This window comes from Malurus melanocephalus, unplaced genomic scaffold (assembly GCF_030028575.1).
Source record: "Malurus melanocephalus ecotype Western Australia unplaced genomic scaffold, MMel_1.1 scaffold_280, whole genome shotgun sequence".
Classification (NCBI taxonomy): Eukaryota; Metazoa; Chordata; class Aves; order Passeriformes; family Maluridae; genus Malurus; species Malurus melanocephalus.
Window position 1 is genome coordinate 907,430 of NW_026623512.1, and position 14,402 is coordinate 921,831.

Genomic DNA, 14,402 nt, shown 5'->3' on the forward strand with positions numbered 1-14,402 from the left:
GGAGGCGGGACCGGGCACGGCGGGCGTTCGTAAGTTCCTTCCCCCCGCGGCGGTGAGGCCGCGGCCCGGGCTGGGGGCGGGCGGCGCCGGGGCGCGGCTGCCTCGCTGTCTCTCCGCCTCCGGAGCCGGCTGGCGGCGCGGGGCCGGGAAGCAGGAGGCGGAGGGGTGGCGGCTCCCGGCGGGGTGGGCGCCTCCACCGGCCCGCACTTGGCGAGCCCGAGGGGTCCTGCTGCCGCAGGAACTCCGTGCCTGCGAGGCCGCTCGCTCGCCCTGTCACGTTCAAGCTGGTCCCGCAGCGCGGGCGAGGTGGCGGGGAGGGCTCGGCGGCGTTCCCCGGGCCGCCGAGGTGTGTGCGGGGCCCGCTCGGCTCCCGCCGCCGGAGCCCGGGAGCGGCGGTGCGGGGCCTATGGCGCTTGGCCGGCGGCGCTGGGTGAGCTCGAGCCAGCACGGCCACCCGGGCCCAGGGCTGTCACCCCCGCGAGTGCGGAAACTGCGAGAGGGCGCGACTGCACTTGGCACTTGTAGTGTTACAATAAAGATCTGCAGAAGGGCCGCGTGTGACAGGTTCCTACGAGTCACGAAGGTTACTTGTGCTGCTCACGCTTTTTTGAGTGGTGGCATAGAGCGTGCCTTGTGTGAGGGGTGGCACTGGTGCCTGCAGGGTTGGTGGCGCTGGGCCGTGGCAGCTTTGGCTCCTGTGCGGTCCCTGGCAGCGGGAGGCAGAGCTGTGCGCCGAGCTCTGGGCTCCGAGACCTGAGCGATGTTTCATAACTTGCTGCTGCTTCCATAAAAGTACAAATACGATGCGCAGTCCTCTCGGGCTCCGTACGGTTTGGAAGGAGTTTTTTCCTGTTCCTGCAGAAATGGATAGAGTAAATGGGTGTAGTGTTGTGTATAACTTATCGAAGCCTGTCGGCTTGTGGATTCATTGGAACTTTTAATAATGACATAAGGAACATATCCCAGGTTCCCGAGTGGTCAGATGTGTCTGGCATAGATAATATGAGGAGGGAAGCATTTTGAAGCAGCGTAAGAGAGTTTTCAAAAGACTGCAAATGTCTGCAGTGTGGCAGATTTGAAGCAATATGAAAYCCTAGCTTGTTTCAATTTATTTTGCCCAAAAGTCATGCTTTATTGAAAGATTTACTTAGTTCTATGCCTGAATTAAAATTAATGTGGTACGTCTTGTGCTCAATTCCTTTCTTCTCCAAGTTAACTCTAGTTGAAGCTTTTTTTGTGTGTTGAAGTCTCAGTCAACAGCCTAGCCCTTAAATGCCGTGTTAAGCTAATTATGGTCTTGAATTTGCTTGTACTGATTTATTTGATCCTGATTAAAAGTGGTTTCTTATGTTATTATTCCTTAATAAAAGGCAAAGAGGGGCATAACATAGGGGAAACACACAGCTGCCTTAATTTGTGTGCAGTTTTTTTTTCCCACAGAACTATTCAGCAGCCAAAATATTGAGCTGTTGTTCTTTTGTTTTTCTTTTTTTTTTTTTTCCAATCGCCTTAGCTTGTTAATTTTAGTAATAGTTTAAGTTAATATTTTTCCAAGTTATTTTTATGTAAAGCAAAATACATATATTTCAGGGAAGAGTGCCTATTTTTTTCTGCTGCTGCAGCTAGAAGAATTGGATTTTTTCCTATTTAGAATTTGTCAAAAGTCAGAAAGGGAAAGGAAGGAATAAAGCTTATGACAGGTTATATGTTTAAAATATTTTCTTTAATGGTCTAATGTTCTTAGTATTTAATTATGAAAATATTCTTGGGTAATGATAACTGGAGGATCAGAAGAAAACCAGTGCTGTGGTATGGTTCAGATGTTTTTAGCTTTTGGGCAGGGTCTTAAAGAAATGTGTGKTGACTAAAGTTGTAATTGAAACGATTTTCAAAGCATTTCATGAAGAAAATAGCTAGTTTCCTGCAAAACTAGCTATGTTTCCTACATCTCATTTGTGAGGGAGGCTATCAGAACTAGCAATGATGGGAAGAGGATATGATAAGATATTTCTGACTTTCTCACATGAAGCCTTAGAAATTTGTAGTGATTGTCATACATATGTTTTTGATATACAGGTTCAAGGATTATGTTGGCCTAGGTGGAAGGAGTGTTCTTCATCAGTGACTTGGACTGTTTCAAGCATTTTTATGTGCACAGGTAAAACATTTATAGAAGTAGTTTAATGTTTTAAATGTCTGTATGAAACTGGTGATGGTTTTATGTATCTGTTTGTACTTAAAGAGGTAGACGGTGTCRGGTCAAAGTGAAATGGCCAAGTGTTGAATGTAGAACTTTGATTGGAAGATGACTGAAAGTATTACTGCAGTTGCAATTAAAGGAACTTTGGAGTTTTAAAAGTGCATGGTAGAATCAGAAATGTGTGCACTTTTATCAGTTAGTTTAGCAATATTTATCCAAATATTAATTTTTGTAATCTCTAGGCCTGTTRATGCCTCAGAGAAGATGCTGTTGTATTGTGGGTAAACATGTTTTAATAGAATTCTTTAGGAATTTACCACTTCCTAAACTTTTATCTCTTTTATTAAAAAAGATTTTCTGCCCTTTTCTAAATACATTTCTTGGGATATTGGAACTTCCTTTTGTTTTTGTTTGTTTTTTATTTCCTTGAAACAGGAGCTAAGATGGATGAAATGTTTCATTGGCCATAGCATCAGCAGGATGTATAAGGTGGGTATRTTGAAAGATTACAGTTAATATCCTTGCAGAGTATTTTAGATTTTAATTCTGTGTCTATCTGAACACAAAGACAGTTTTTGCCTCTGTGTTTGAATTGCTGATTATTTAATTTTAAATTCTTTAAGGTCATAGAGGGTATACTCCAGTGAAGCTWATTGTTTTCATAATTTCCAGAAGASATATTAGGGATTCAGCAGCAGGAAAATATGTTTTGATGGTCATCCTTCTTTGCAGTCAAGGCAAGATGTTGACCTTATTTGCTTAATGCTTCATGTTGGCATTTTAATTCACTAGAGAGATCCAGAACATGCTTTTGCTTAAAAACATTTTTTTAAAAACAAATTTAAAATGTGAATGTGTATTTTTACAAGACTAACATTGGCAAATAAGAGAACAGTGATTCTTGAGTAATAACTGAATCCTTTCTCATGCTGCATACTTGCATGTTGTTATCAAAGTGAATTGCAGATTTCTTCACAATGTAATCACCATTAAATTATATGACATAGATTTTTTTTTTTTTCTAATTTCAAAAGTAAAAAGTGATTTAAAAAGAATTTCATTCTTTCTTGTTCTGGTGTAACAATGATTCTTACTACCAGCTTAAAAGGGCATTTGGATAATGCTGTTGTCTTTGTATTGYATCTGCTCTATCACTGTTGGTCTTGTCACCTCATGAAAACACAGAACACTGGGTAGAAATCATCCTATTCCAATATCACAAAGTGTGATATTTGCTAATTGTGTCTTTGACTTACTGTATTATAGTACTGTATTTGCTGTTATTRGTTTGTTCTTAATTGACTGATTAAACTTAGTGTCAATAGTATTCAAGCATTACTTTTTTTTAAAGGACTGATTTATAGAGTAATTGAATCKTGTAGGAAATGTTAACGTGGTTTGTGTAGCAATACATTGTAATCTGATAATTCTCCCAATCAATACCAAGTGTGTAATCAAAACACCATAAGCCTAACTGTGGTAGATCTGTACTGTGTATTGAGCAAGGTTGCAAAAGGGCATAAATTAAGGAGAGACTATTTTTGGTTTGTCACATTAGTCTTTTACCATTTTAGGAAAGATTGTTCTAATCTTTSGTTCTTTCTTGCATCTTGTTGAGGGCCATAGCGTCCCGAAAGCCTTGAAGGCTGGCTGGTGTCCTCATACCAGAGCAGGCTTAGTAGTGGGCTGTCAGTACACCTTGAATTGTTGCACAAAAGGAAAGGAAAGAATGTAATCAGTAGCTCAGTGCTTCTTTCAGAATTGTAATGCCTTCTGGTCCCTTCATTTGTGGTTAAGCTTTTATTTTTTGCAGAATGATGGGATTTTTTTTTTTCATGGAATTATATAAAGATGATGGAGTATTGAATTTGCATTTTTTTTTAAGTGTCACTTTTATCGGCAGCTATAGGATGTTAATTTCTGTGTATGTGTTGTGTCGTTTCATTCTGTGGCTTAGCTCTTTATTGTTTTTCAGAAAGTCTAAACCCAAGATTGTTGGTTTAGAAAAAGTCTCATAGCTARTGCCAAGAAGAGGTCATATGATGAGCTTCAGGGCTGGACTGTCTCAGSCCTGCTGAAGATCCTCTGTCACAGCAAGTCACTGGGGAGGCAGGACTATGCTTGTGGCTCACTTGGGTATTTGCCAGGGGGGAGCAGGTGCTAAAGAGATGGAAAAGCAGCTTGGAAAGTTTGTTTGATAGGTAAAGGAGTTGTGGGGGAAAGAAATTRCTGGCAGACTTACCAGGATCTATCACTGAAATAGGTCTGGGGTTTTAGGTTAGTTGTAAGTTACAGTTCCAGGGAGAATTTTTGCTGTTCAAGTTTGGGTGGCAGAGCAGCCAGAGCTATGTTTCTATTCTCAGTCTTCTTCATGAAGCCTTACATTACCAGTAACTGAATACTGAAATGTGTGTAGGAAGTATTTAGTGGTTTTATGTGACCCCAAAGCAGAAATCAAACCAAAAAATAACCCTCAAAGGTGCATCGTTTTAATTTTTGGTGCATTGTTTAGCTTTTGTATGAGACCATTGCAAGGGAGACTATCTCTTCTTCAAAGGATCTTTCCCTTGGGCTAGCACTATGAAAATGATTATGGTGACAAATTGCAGTTTAGACAGATGTAATTTCTGTTTAATGTGTGCGCTTCTTTGCCAGTTCACTTTTCTTACGTGTAAATGTTTGTGGTTATTTGGAATGAACGGTAAAAAATAAGGATTTTACAAAAATATGAGTAATTTTTTATAGTCTTGAGCATACTTCAGTCTTCTGCTGAACTTAATTTTGGTGGATTTTTTGGCCCTGRCTGGTTCACCTCCCTAAATGAGATTACAGTCTGCTGATTGTGAGTGTGTGTAATGTCAGATTTTGTATTAGGCTGCCCTTTCAGAGAAAGCTATATACACCAAGACRTGAGGGTCTGATTGTTCTTGTTCTTCTTCATCTCAATCAAAATGGAACTACTGGTGAAGAAATGAGGTAGATCCATGCTTTTAGGAAGTGGGGCAGTAAAGTTCAACTATCCAACATTGGTCTCTGCTAATTATGTGCGCTGTCCTAAAGATAAAACTATATGAACCCCTAAAATGCTGTTAGGGAATCAAGGAGGATCAGTCTATGGAAACCTGCATAGTCCTGTTGAGTATGTAAGTGTAGTACTTTGTGTGTGATGAATCAAGCACTTAGAAGTTAGCAGCCTAGTAGTAAAATAACATGGATGTTCAGTGGGTTACATTGCATTTGTCATCAACAGATTTTGAGGCTTTACTGAAGGAGGAACACAAGTCAGTATTGGATTTAGAAAGAAAGAACTGTTCTATATTACAGGATTGAAACAGAGACCACCCAAATGCCTTCAGCTGGTTTTTGTTATTCTCACAAATAGTTTGCTCTTTTAGCAGAGTGTTCAAGAACAGTGAGTGGGGTCAATCACTCTATTATGTTTTTCCCTAAACAGCAATGTTAAGTAAACTTTACAATGCTATTTGTCATTGAGAAAAAAGGAGTCTTATAGATTCTCTTGTTGTTTTAGCTTCCAGAGAAAAATAATGATAGGCAGTTGTGATTTCAAATCTTCAAATGCACTGTGTTCTTGGAAACCTTTTTCTAGTTTTGGCTGGATTGTAGCTCTGAAGGGCCAATATAGTATCTACTATATTTTATGGTATTTAGTAAGTTAGTTCTGAGTTGTTATATATGTTCCATAGTTCTGGTAGAATAAGTAGGATGCAGAATATTCTTGTCCTCTGTATATATAATATGAGTTACCTTTTTTATTACAGTCCTAATTTTTCAAAGGGCAGGTCTGCTGTGGTTTTTTTACTGATTTGCTCTTGTGCCAAGGCATACTTGATGCCTCATTGAAGACCTAGAGGCAAAATGTTCTGGGCAATATCTTTGCATAGTGTGTGTTTTTGTTCTCTAAACCAGTGATTTTCCTTTTGGGGAGATACTCTGATTGGCATATGACAAAGATTTGCAGACTGTAATGAGTGAGATACAGGGAAGAAATTATGCTCAATTATGAAGGACAAAAGAGCAAAGACTACCTGACCCCAAATGATGTCTTGACATGGTAGTAATGCCACATACTCAAGAATGTGTTAAGAATCTTGTTTCTGAGAGTTCTCTTAATACTGATACCTGTGTTTGTGCTTGCWATCAAAGTGGACAAAGTGTGATGGAGAATAAAATGKCATGGTAAAAATCAATGTCTTACTKTCATATAGTGTGCCATCAGAGTGGATGTGGTGCTGGATGCCTTTGAGAAGGATGTAGAGAAGAAGGGAATCAGAGAAGAGTCTGAAAGAGGAATCTGTGGAGATGGAAATCTGCTTTTATAAAGAGAAATTGGAAAAAAAAAAGAGATTGTTTAGCCTTTGAAAGGCAGTGAATATGGTGAAGTATAACACAAGTACACAGAATGATGAGTTGTTTGAGAGAAGTAACTAAATAACTTTTGTTTTGTTGGTTCATGCTGAAAGAGTAAGGGGACCTTCTGTGAAATTAGGATGAGAAACGAAACTTGAGGAGAAAGGATTTATTTCTTAATAAACTGATAAGACAGTGTGCTCTGCAGTCTAGCGACAATTTTCATTTAGAAAAATTCTAATAGAAATTACATGAGTTAGAGTGCAAGAATATTTACTCAGGTTCAGGTTACYTTTTCTCCTGAAAGAATATAATCCSTCAGCTTTTTGTCACTTCCAAAATTATTTTTTCCATCATGATTTTTAATGAAGCTCATCTAAAAACCATGTATTGCTAGGTAAAGGAATTAAGTCTATCCCTAGATAGACTTGTTTGTTTATGGGAGAAGTAGTTACAGCATCTTACTAATTTGTTTGCTCTCTYTCCCTGTATTGGGTTATATCTAGGYGAGATTCCCAGTAGGTAATATGTCTAGTTCACTTGGTAGGATCCACTGATTTACTTCRTTTTTCTTATAGGTGGGGACATTGGAGAAGAGGTTTTGGGGATTAACATCAGGGTCCTCATCAGATTGGAAAGAATTCACATAGCCAGTTGTTTTTGTGACTGCCACTAGTGAGAGACTGTTCTGTTCAGCTTTGATTTTTCTATTGCCTGGGCTCATGCATTAAGTTGGTGTTCCTGCAGTAATTTAATTCAAGTCAGTACACAARTTTCTTCTGTACCTAGAGTGATGGAATATTTTGGGAGGATGGAATGAGCTAACGCTGGCCTTCTGTGTMACCCTGCCAACTCCCAGCAAGTATGTAAAAAGTCATAAAAATAGCAGTGGGGGTATCTTAATTAAATGAGCATGCTTGTCGCTTTGCCAGTCTTCTCTCTTGGCATGGTTCAAGTCCTAGAAATTGTTCGCTTTCAGTCTCTGTTAAACTCAAATATAAAACTCTGTGATAAAAGCATCAGAAGCAGTGTTCAGCGGGAAAAGACTACAGAATCGGGTTTTGCTCGTTCCCACTGAAATATCCTTTCCTCTCTGTGTAATGGAAGCTGCAGTTTTTACTTTTGGTRTGTTTAGCAGCAGATTGAGTTAAATTTGTTGTATTTGGCTCTASAGCAGTAAAGAGCAGATGTCAGGGAGGTGCCGTGACAGGAATAAAAAAATTCAGAAGGCTTGTGGGAATTTGGGGGTGAGAGGGAAGTCTTCCTCCTCCTTTTTCCATGCTAGAATCYGTATTATAACATTTAGAGTTGGCATTCAGTTCAAAACTTGCCGTGCTGCAAGGGTTGATGCATTGACGCAGACATTCTTTCCCACAGCTCAAATTGTGGAAACAGAGTTTATTTATAAAATAAAATATGCCTGTGAAATTATAATTGATACCTTAATTATGGAGAACTTGCCTGAAAGATGGTAACTTAGCGATCCATGGGACATTTTCCTGGCTTAGAATAGCCACGATTTATACTGAAACATATTCTCTGCATGAATCCTAGAAATGGAATTCCCCTGTCAAGGCATAAAAACTTAAGTAACTGAGAGGTACTTTGACAGGAATGATAAGCTGAAAATAATGGTCAACCTGTAAACGTTTAGGGTTGGAACATCTGAAAAGTAAGCTTTGCTATTTGGGATTGTCACTATTTGAAAAGTATGCATTTAAAAACCACCRCTACATGTTGCCAGTTTTTACATAATCAGGTGGGTTCCAGATGTTTATGGGATTCTGAAGAAGTTTGTTGCTTTGGATTATTTCTTTTCACTTCGGTGAATGAACACAATGCTCCAAAAGTCAGTCGTGGCTTTTTTTTTTTTCTTTAAATCTTACCATATTAAGGACCATTTCTGAAAACACCTGGTGTAGTTTGTTAGTGGACTGATTACTTGTTTGTTTATCTTTCTTTCTCACATCTTTGTTTTTTGTTCATCATCTRTTTGAACTCCAAGAATATATATTGCCACAGTATAGTTTATAGAAACATAAATATGATATAATTTACATTTTACTTACATTTACGTGATTTTGATTGCAGGTTGCTGTATTTGAAAGTTGTGCCAATTCCCTKTTGTTTTATGTGTAGAATGATGTACTTGTAGAATGATAATTTCTGGAGGAATTTGGTCATTTCTGTGATGAAAAAGTTTTRTTTACACAGTGATATGGATGGGAGGACAGTAATAAATCTACTTTTCCTTGAGATGGTGCTCATTAATCTTGTATTAGTGTTTCAGTAAACCACATTGAGTTCTACTTTCTTCTGTTCTTCTAGCTTGCCTGTTGGCTGTAGCATGKTGAGTTTCTTAGGCAGCTAATTTCAGTGACTGGAAAGTGACAGGCCTGGAAATAATTGTGGTCAGAGYTGCTCTAAAAGGATTGAGTGAAGCATTTTTGATTTCTTAAATGAAAAAGAAGCCAGGTTTGATAAACATCTGCTGGGAAGGTTATTCAGACACTGAGTACAGTCTAGTGTAGGATTTCTCACCTTGGCCCAGTTTAGGGCATGTTCTGCTTAAGCTGGGCTTGTYAAGGTATAACAGATTTGATGTGTTTGATTAGCATCATTTATGCCCTGGACTTAATTTCTTATTTTTCATCTGGCTGTCAGATTCCTTTGTTGTGTCAGAAGGATTTTGTGACCACATAATAGAAGTTAGAAAAATGCTTGAGTTTTGCATTCTATATTTAAAATCTGTGTTCTAGATCATTTAAGTATTTGTAAAGTTTCTTTTGCATGGTGAGATTTGGCATCAAGAAGCATAGGACTGTAGAGTTTGTTTAGGCTAGRTCAAAGTTGTACCTTATTTATTTTTTATGATTTCATACAATTGTCATACATAAATGTTCTAGCATACTTTGAAGATAGGTGTGTATTGCAGAAGAGCTGGTGTAGGATGGTATTCAGGTAAAATTTATTTAATTAACTTAAAATTTKGAAACCTTTTTGAAAGTGTTTTTTGCACCTAAAAGTCTCCAAATATTTGGTGTAAAATATCRATGTTTATTGGAAAGTGAAATTTCTGTTCAATTTTGAGACAAAAAAAGCTTTGTTCATGTTCAAGATTAAAGTGAACCAAACTCTTACTTTTCTTTTTAAATTTTAAAATTACTCTGCACTTACAGAAATGCAGATACCTTTGAAAGATTTATCTGATCAGCTTTTGAGAAGCAGAAAAAATCCTTAGATTAAGAAGAATGGTAATAAAATTGATGGAAACTCCTGAATATTGAACTGGTTTATTCTGCATAGGTCTCTTCCTGTTCCAGGAAGCTGTTCATTTTGGAAAAAAMCAAAAGAATCACAAACTGTAAAATCTTGATTACAGAAGTTGTGGAATAGTGGGTTTTAATTTGACCATCAAAAATGCAAGTCAAGGAAAAAGAATAATGTCTTGATGGTAATATCTAATAATTTGCAAAGCATCTTCCCCCTGGAAAATAAAAAGTAAAAAAAAAAAAAAGCATCATTTACAAACTGGACTGTACCTATATACTACTGTTCTGTCTTATCAGGGAAATAGGGCAGGCAAAGTATCCTGGGTCTTATTTAACCCTGAGGGATTTCAGTGATGAGAGAAGTATGTGCTATTCAGTAATGGAAACAGTTTATTTGAATTATCCCTGTATAACATTTCATACATTAAACACTAGAAAGACCATTTCCAAAATGTTTACTTATAATTGAAAACTGGTACATAAACTTAAAGGAGTTGTAGAGTTTAGTATTGATTAAGAGAGAATAGCCATGCTTGCCTTTTTGGAGGATATTTACAGAGAACCGTTTCGGGTTTTCTTTAGTGGCCTCTCTCTCTCTTCAGCACTTGTCTGTGAATGGTGACGATAATAATTCAGCCTTTGGCAGTTATCTTTAGAAAGCTGCTTTGTATTGGAAAGGAGAAAATGTTTAATGAGGAAGACACTAGGTGGGAATATTAACGTGTTAGGCTCACTGACTGTAGCTGTCCACAAAAGAGGAAGTTTTACATTTCTGTTGTAATCTATTAATCTTACAGGTAACTGTATTTAGAAGCATGATAATTTTCAAAACTGGTATCTTTGGAATTCACTTTTTCATTATAAAGTTGTTTCACAGGCTCAGCATATGACATTCTTGACTTAAGGTTTTTAAAGCTAATTACATTTCTTTCTGGAAATAAGATTAATGCCAGTAACTTCCCAATTAAAAAACATTACTTGTAGTGGTACACTCAAGTCGTGGAATATTGTGAATTGGAAGGGGCCCACAAAGATCACTGAGTTCAGCTCCTACTAGTTTTCAGATATAAAGTCTAAAGAGGTTTCACAAAGAGCAGATGTGGTCAGATGAAAAATGTTTATTTACAAAGGAATCCTGTGGAGTGCCCACTGTTGTGAGCCACAGTGCTGCTTCAGGGTGCAGCAGATGAGCCAGTTACAAATTCATGTGTTGAAAGGAATGCTCAGATGTGTTGCCTATATTTGGGAGGTACAGGGAGCACTTCCTGGTGCTGTTGCCATAAATTTGTTTGCATAGTAATAACCCTTGCAGGTAGCTCCTGGCTTCTGACAGACTTCAGTCASTTCATGTGGCTGAAAAAAGGCTGTGGTTTTAAGCACACTAAGTTGAAAAATACATGCAGTATCACTGGGAATATTTTTGCTTTACGAGGAAATATCTTGCCACAATGTTGAAATATTTTTTTTCTGACTGATCAACTAACACTGTTACTTGCTGTGGATAGATTTGTGTTACGCTTATAGCTGTTAAAAATCTAGTGGCTCATCCTCTATTGCATCCACTTCTGGTTAACATCTTGTATGAATATTGTACTGCTGAATCTTTAATCTTCTGTGGAGACAGACAAATTTAGGAGGAGTGACTTTAATCTTTGAAGAACGTGTATTGGCTGGGAAAGTTAGTTCCGTTTATTTTTGCAAATCACCAACCCTTAGAAGTGGGATTAAGTTTAGTGCAGGAGAAAATAGAACTTTGTCTCCAGAGTGAGGTCACGGTGCTTGTGCCTTTTCAGCTTCCATCTCAGTAAAATAATAGAAAATATAATTGTTTCATGTTTCAGTTTTATCTCCTGAAGAATGGGAGTTACTAGTGTAGGCCATAATGTCAGCAATTACTTTTTGTCCTTATTTCTTTACTGCACTGTTTCTGCCCTGTTTGCGTGCCCATGTTTGAAATTCTCATGTGTTGCTTTTCTATTTTTTTTTTCCTTGAGTTTATTTATTCAGAGCTTTCACTGAGCAGGTAGCAGAGTAGACTTCAGCCATGTAGGAATTGGTTGTGCATGTAGCTTTAGTAATGGCAAAAGCCCACCCACCTTAGATGTGAAGACAAGGAAAAGGAAACRAAACAGAGGAGATGAGAAAAGAAAGGCTTCGGTAGTAAAGGAAGGTAGAGGGGGGCACCTGAGTGACAAGGTTGGAAGAAMAGAAGCTAAACTGGTAGTATGGTATGCTGATTTTGATAGTGCAATATGTGATGATGCTGTTCTGATTGGTAATTTTAAGAACAACTAAAGAAGCRTGTTGCTTAAGTAAGATATTTCACTGATTCTTTTTTTTTTAATTTAAAAAATTGTAAAGGTATCTTTTTATCTCATTTTTCAGTAGACCAGATATATGCTAGCATTGATTTTAGAGGAGCTTATTTTTGTTTAAGGAGAATATATTTATGGTAATTTTMATCAATAAATTAATTAGAACACGACTGCTTGGTTGCTTTATTGCTCATCTTTTGTGTGACTGGTGTTACGTGCAGCATTATGTCTTGGTAGGTTTAAAATAATGCAGTTTTCCTTCGTGAGGAGCTTAAAAAAAGTCTCTTGTATTGGTAAGGTGGGTTCCAGTTCTCTATGAAGAGCAGTCCTGTGATCACTTCACTTTCCAAAATGACACTTGAAGGCTTTCTAACTAGACTGAACTACAGTCAGATCACTCAAATTCCTCCTTGTCCCCAGAGAATAGAAATTGTTTGACCAACAGAGTGTACTTTGAGCCCATTCTGCTGGRTTATGAGTTTTTTTCAGAATCTGGGATATTCATTTCTATGGAATAGGTAACTGAGAGAGTAGGATTCTTGTTTAAATGATGTCCAACATATTTTGGAAAGAAGTTTTCCATGACTAAATAAGAACAAGATGTTCGACCATCTTCTAKAGGGGACACTGTTTGGTCAGCATAAATTAAAAAGTCCAGAAGAGACCACTGACCATTCTTGTGTGGTGTTTGCAACTGTTCATGTTTCTTCAGRGCTTTAAGTATACTGCATATGGATGGCAAGAAGATCAGGGGTTTTGTTCTTTTGATGGAGGTGTAGCTTTATCACATCGTTGGGAATTTATAGCCTRGTAATATACTGTGTTTTTTCCATTCCTGCATTTTGCAATTGGTTTGTACAGCCTTATAGTCTGGCAGCTGAGAGCTCACTTTTTCATGATTTTTTTTGGCATGAAAGGGTTACTGTTCACATTTCCTGTGTAATTCCTTCTGATCTTGCTGGGCTGTAATTACTTTCTTGATGTTAAACATTCCCAGGCTCCTATAACCTTCTAGCCTGCTTGTACTGGCCAAGTTTGTCCCAGGTGATCATGTGGGCGAACCTCCTGTTTTTAAGGATAAAAATCTCTCCTTCCTGTGCAAGATAGGCTGCATACTCATTCCTTTGCTGTGCAATCCCAAGAGAAATCTTTTTAAAAATAATAAGATAGCACATCACTCTTTTRGAGTTGGATTTAGCAGCCAAAATACATGACAAATCAAGTGTGTGGGTTTAGAATTTGCTGAATCTTGGTTGAATGACTGAGAGTTCACATTAAAGATTATTTTTTCTTAATACATTTGGAAAATAGGTTGTGATATAAAAAAGACAGATTTTTACTGTAGCTTCTTACTTTTGACCATATAATTGGCAAATCTTTTTAAGCTTGTTTGAATGTGGAACTACTTAGCTGAGCCTTCAGGATACTTTTTTCTTTTAAATTCTTTGCAGTAGCTGCATATCTTAAAAAAAAAAAAAAAGAGGATCTTACTCAATCCTCTCTTTCCGACATAGTTCAATTATCCTGTATTTCTTCTGATTTTCAATTTTGGTATATAAACAAGGTATATACCAATATTTTGGTATATAACAAGTAAACCCAATGTATTATTTTTTGAATAGGAGTGGCTGTATTCTACTGAAAAATATTGACTTCAGGGGTGTGAGAACTGAAGTGTTCTGTTCTGCAAATACACCAAAAGGTTCCCTGTGCCACTTCTCAGTTGTTCTTCAGCTTTAATGTGGAAGGGACACCTGTAAGAATGTGAGAGATGTTTGTTTTCCATGACCTTGATGATGCTTTCTCACAGTGCCAAGAAAGAAGAAAGGTTGTGATGGCAGGTTTTTTTTAGGGTGTGAGGAGTTGTAATGTGCTGATACATTGGCATTGGGGGTTTTTTGTTCCTAAGAATGTCCGAGAAAGTAGTTGGAGGTTCTGTGCTGTATTGTTTCAAGAAATAGCCTGAATTTTGATACTTCATTTAAGAGCCATCACATTATCTTATTATCCTGTTATAGGTAACTTTTTGTCATAATCTTGGTCTTACTGACTTGTGCATTTAATTGGCTGCTTTGTGAAATTTTCAGGCTGCAAGTAATTCTATTTTGTTTAGCAGTATTACTGTGCTTGCAGCACAGATACTCAGAAGTCTTCCCAGTAACTGACTGACTGAAGTCTTGTGAATCTGTAACTGTTTGAGCTCAATGGGTTTATGTTATTATACCTGGAAGAAAATGGTTTGTAGAT

At 37.8% G+C, this 14,402-nt stretch overlaps 1 protein-coding gene across 4 annotated transcripts in view; it reads left to right on the forward strand.

Annotated features, from left to right (window-relative positions):
- Positions 1–14,402, forward strand: part of ZNF438 (zinc finger protein 438) — a 51,243-nt gene continuing 36,841 nt past the window's right edge. The window contains exons 1-3 of one of the 4 annotated variants that reach the window (XM_057376515.1): positions 1–29; positions 2,077–2,158; positions 2,636–2,689. The gene's annotated coding sequence lies outside the window, so the exon portion shown is untranslated. Of the gene's footprint in view, positions 30–129; positions 347–374; positions 584–2,076; positions 2,159–2,635; positions 2,690–14,402 lie in introns of those variants that run through there. The other 3 variants (XM_057376516.1, XM_057376514.1, XM_057376517.1) reach the window with 3 other exon arrangements.